This window comes from Carlito syrichta, unplaced genomic scaffold (genome assembly GCF_000164805.1).
Source record: "Carlito syrichta isolate Samal-C Ts95f unplaced genomic scaffold, Tarsius_syrichta-2.0.1 Scaffold2114, whole genome shotgun sequence".
NCBI lineage: Eukaryota > Metazoa > Chordata > Mammalia > Primates > Tarsiidae > Carlito > Carlito syrichta.
The window spans coordinates 1,583-7,064 of NW_006946210.1; the positions used below are offsets into that span (position 1 = coordinate 1,583).

Here is a 5,482-nt window from a genome sequence, read left to right on the forward strand (position 1 = left end):
GTTCATTTTAATTATGCAATATTTATATTTAATTGCATCATATCTGAATGCCAATTTATATGTATATCTAGCAATCAGATTAAGTTTTTAATTCACATTCTATAAAATTTATTATAAACTTCTAGAAACACTAAGCTAGTTATTAAATGTTAGGTCATTCCATATTAAAAAAAAATCTTGAAGCAATTCTTGCTAAGTATCAGCTTTGATTTCTTAGCAGTTTAAAGTCATTGAACACTATGAATAGAAGGAATGACACAAATATGCCTGACTTCATCATTATAGGATGGACAGATTCTTATGAGATCCAGCGAGTCATTTTTACACTGCTTCTCCTGATGAATCTGATCACTGTGCTGGGAAATGTAGGGAGGATTTTAATAATCCACCTGGACACGCTTCACTTACCTGCCATTTCTTGATCTCAGTTATTCAGTGGTTATCACACCTAAAACCTTAGAGAACTTACTGACTGCCAACAAATATATTTCATTCATGGGTCACTTTGTCCAGATTTCCTTTTTTGCATTCTTGGGTGCTATTGAGTGTTTTCCTCTCTCCTCGGTGGCCTATGACAGCTACGTGGCTATCTGCATCCCTTAGCACTACGCTGTTGTTATGTCCACAAAGCTTTGCCTTACCCTCCTCACTGGGTCCTGTATAATTGACTTTATGAACACATTTATCAATGTGCTGTGCATGAGCAGATTATATTTTTGAGTCTCAAATGTAATACATCCCTTTTTCCGTGACACATTCCCTATTTTAGCTCTATTCTATGAATACATGCAACATCGAAATCATGGTATTCGTTGTGGCTGGCTCCATCCTGATAGTGTCCCTTATCACAGCATCTGTATCCTATGTGTTCATTCTCTTCACAATCCTGAAATTTAATTCCACTTCAGGAAAGCAAAAAGCTTTCTCTGCTTGTGCCTCCCATCACCTGGGGTTCATTGTCTTTTGGGGGACTCTATTTTTACTCACACAAAACCAAGTAAGTTCTACTCTTTGGGAAAGGATCAAGTGGGTTCTGTTTTGTATACTGTTGTAATCCCTACGCTGAATCCACTCATTTATAGTCAGGAACAAATAAGTGAAGAATGTTCTCATTAGAGCCATGCAGGAAAAAGAGAACTCCATGATATTAAAAGCAGAAACGCTAAACATTCAAACTATTTTCTTTTCTTTTCTTTTCCTGCCTTCCTTTGTTCCTCCCTCCTTTCTCTTGGTACTTCCTTAGTATCTCTCTAATAACAACTGAATCCTTCATTTTGTTGTGTTGCCCCTTTACTTGACAAACCTGAACTTGAACATTTCCGGGCATATGATTGTAAATGTGCCCAACAACATTCCTTAGAAATCTGTCAGTCCTTGGAGATTGCAAAATGTTGCATGACCATCAACACCATGTTCACGAGGGTGCCCTGGAATTACCAGGGTGAGAAGCAAGGCATGCTCCATTCACGGTCACAGCAGTTTCTTGGTGTTTTGGGGGGACATGACTTCCTGGAGATCACAATGTTGCATGCGGGAAATTTATGGTTTAAATTCATGTTTTCTAAGGGCAACTGATATGCAAAAATATATTATTGTCCTTTTAAATTCTAATATACAAATTCTCACTCCTATTCCAATTTTAAAGAATTTGTTATGAAAAGAGCTACATTTTTAGCACAGTGATATAGCTTCAGATGACATTTTATTTATTATATGAGATAGATGACTGAGTGATTAGAAGCACTTGTTTTGAAATCAAATATTCCAGAACTTACATTCTAAATTTGTTACATTTTTAGTTGTATGGTCCTTAATTCAGTAACTAAAAATTTAAAGTTCTGTTTCCTTAACTGCACAAGATAAATAATATTTTCAAGTCTGATCTGAGAGTGACTATAAAGCATTTAAACAAATAATAATAAGTATTGATCAATATCATTAAAAGATTTACATTCTTCAGTATTTTTAAAGCACAATTTCTTTTCCTGAAGAACATTAACTTTTGCTTTACAAATTGGTAAATTTAATTAAAAAGCACAAACAGTTAATAAAAAAAAGAAAAAAAAAGCAGTTCACTATTTGGATTTTAGAATCAAGTAAAATATTTCAGTACAATTAAGTTATAGCAGATAAGTGGCATATGTTAATGGAGAAAATTTCAAAAATATGAAGGAAAATAGAACCACTAATAAATATTGACAGTTTTATGCATGTTCTAGAGCAATAGTTTTGAATATATGCCTTCATATTATATATGTAAACAAAATGTTTTCTATTTCCTGTGTACTATTTTTTTCTTTTTGAGTTTGAGTCTCACTCAGTCGCCCAGACTGGAGTGCAGTGGCTGCTCCCGGCCACCGCAGCCTCGACCTGCTGGGCTCTGGTGATCCTTCCGCCTCAGTCTTCCGAGTAGCTGGAACTACAGGGGCGCGCTACCACGCCCGGCTAATTTTTCAGTTATTGTAGAGATGAGGCCTTGCAAGTTGCCCAGGCGGCTCTCAAACCCGCGGGCTCAGGCAATCCACTCACCTCAGCCTCCCAAGCACAGAGCCTCCAAGCCCGGCTCCTATGTACTTTTTTAAACTTCCAGTATCCACTTACAAATTTACTGGATATTTTCTGCTATTAAAACTTGTAAACTGAAAGTGTTCTGTGTGCTGACACAGTCAAGATAGATTTACAATGCTTTGGACGTGAGATACAGTAATTTTACTGAGTTAAAAATCTTTAAGCAGTGATATCACTTTATGTGCATCTGCTGAATATTTGAAAACTCCACCTGTCTGTAACACGTCAGGCTGCTTTTGGGAACCCTGGCTCGAGGAGCAATCGAGGTCGGGAGACAACGACGGGCGTGGCGCGGTGCGGGCGGAGCAGGTCGCGTGGCGGCGGCACGGCGGCGATGAGCCACGCGTCCGCCTGTGGCGCCGCGACCATCACCCAAGCGCCGCTGCTCGCTGCTCTGCATCCCCGGGGAGATCGACACCACACCCGCAGCCCGGAGCAGCTGCTGCTGGACGCCAACCAGCTCAGTGAGCTGCCCCGGCAATTTTTCCAGCTAGTCAAATTACGAAAGCCGGACTTAGTGGTCATGAAATTCCGCGGATCCCTCCAGAAATAGCAAACTTCATGGAGCTGGTGGAACTAGATGTGTCTGGACATGATATTTCTGAAACTGCAGAAAGCATCTCGTTCTGCAAAGCATTGCAGAGAGTGGACTTCAGCGGAAGCCTGCAGATGACATTGCTAGAAAGCTTTCCCGAATTGCAGGATTTAACGTGTCTTTCTGTAAATGACATCTCACTGCAGTCTCTGCCTGAGAATATTGGCAATCTTTATAACCTGGCCTCATTGGAACTGAGAGAGAATCTTCCTACATATCTTCCTGACTCTCTTACTCAGCTGTGGAGACTAGAAGAATTTGATTTAGGAAAAAATGAAATACATAACTTGTCAGAATCAATTGGAGCACTCTTACATCTGAGGATCTCTGGTTGGATGGAAATCAACTATCAGAAACACCTCAGGAAATAGGAAATCTGAAGAAGCTGCTGTGCTTAGATATCTCCAAGAACAGGTTGGAAAGACTTCCTGAAGAAATCAGTGGCCTGACCTCATTAACAGATTTCATTATTTCACAGAACTTATTAGAAATGATTCCAGATGGCACTGAAAAACTAAATAAACTGTCAATCTTGGCAGGGAACCCGTTGTTGCATCTGCCTTTGTCCCTGATCAGAACAGACTCACACAGTTGCCTGAAGCAGTTGGAGACTGCAAAAGTCTCACTGGGCTAATACTTACAAAAACCCGGCTCTTGACCCAAGAGCTTTGGAAAACTAAATAAGGAGCAACTTGAATGCAGACAGAAATAAATCAGTATTTTACCAAAAGAGACTGGTGTGTGCTGCAGCCTGTTTTGCATTAGTGGCAACAGACTAACTCAGATACCTGCAGAAATGTCACAGGTGACAACGCTTCACATCCGGGATGTGGCAGGGAACCCGTTGTTGCATCTGCCTTTGTCCCTGACTGCCTTGAAGCTAAAGGTGCTGTGGTTATCTGACAACCAGTTCCAGCCTCCACTGGTGTTCTAGACAGACACAGACCACGGCACAGGAGAGAAGATTTTAACCTGTCTTACTTCCTCAGCTGCCTTCTGAACCCACATGCCAAGAGAATCTGCCTCGCTGTGGTGCGCTGGAGAGCTTGGACAGTGACATCGCTGATGAAGCCTGGAACAGAGTCAGTGCCATCCAAGTTTTGGAAGATGAAAAAGATGAAGAAGACAATGAAACAAGGACACTTCCTTCTAAGGGGAGTCACCTCACACCCAGGGGAGTTAAAGAACATGAAAAAGACAGTGGAAAATTTAAGGAATGTCGTGAATGCTGCTAAAGGACTGGATTCCAACAAATATGAGCTTAATCACGCCCTTGACCGAGTGACCACATCTGTGTAGAAGTGCGACTCGAATTTGACCTCCCGTGTCTCCCTCTGCTGTTGAGACCGTCCTGCCTGCCACGACCCTTGTGTGACCAGCCCCTGCGCATCATCTGTGGCATGTTGGATGCTGCTCTCTCCCAGGAAGTACATATTCTCACACACACCCATGGTCTCCTAGAGTGATTTCTTTTTTTATTTGTAGTTGTTTGTAACATGTAGAATACACTACTGTAAACATCGGACCACTGTTTTTTTCTTATGTTGGGGTAAAGGAAAGCAGGAAGGGGAATGTTTATCCTTCTCCCTTTCTCAAAGTTCCGGGACGTTTGAACCCAAATTCTCTTGGGCCTACTGATGAGAGATAATTTTATGTATTGGGAAAAATGGATACTTTAAAAAATCTTTTTTGTCAGCTCAGATGGCATAAATGTAAAAACTTTGTATAGGTATTTCATAGATGCATTTCTTTTGTGTTATTTTATCTTGAAAATGGTACATATTTTAGTATTTGTGTTGAAAAACAAAGTCCTAAAGTATTTGTTTCGATTTGTACCATCCACTTGTGCCTTACTGTGTCCTGTGTCATCGGATCCAACCAGTTGTAAACAGTGGCATCCTTAGGCAGTGAGATGAGACTAGGAATGGGGTACTTTGAAAGCAGTGTTGCATTTTAATCATTGACCCATCGGTCGGATTTGTTTTTAACAAAAAAGATGAATTACCAACAATTTATAAATTATATCAGTTGATTTTTCAAAATAAAGATGAACCAAAGGATTAGACTAATACTATTTCATTTCTTACACTTTAACTTTTTATGAATGAATCTCTTAAATGAGTGCAGTGTCTGACTGTTCCTATTCCCTTTGTAAAATAAAATACTGTAGAAAAACACAAAAAGAAAAACTTGGCTCAGAAATTCCGTTGGTAAATAATGTACTGCAAAAGGAAGTATCATTTCTATTCAAGAATGCTTTAAAATTTCTATATCCAGATATGAAACCACAATAAAGCAAAATCAACTACTATCAAAATA

The 5,482-nt window shown here is 39.8% G+C and overlaps 2 pseudogenes; both read left to right on the plus strand.

Moving 5' to 3' along the window:
* The first annotated feature begins 239 nt into the window (after window positions 1-239).
* On the plus strand, window positions 240-1,243 carry LOC110595434 (annotated as a pseudogene).
* A 1,678-nt stretch (window positions 1,244-2,921) lies between these two features.
* LOC103259820 lies at window positions 2,922-4,462 on the plus strand (annotated as a pseudogene).
* The last annotated feature ends 1,020 nt before the right edge of the window (window positions 4,463-5,482 follow it).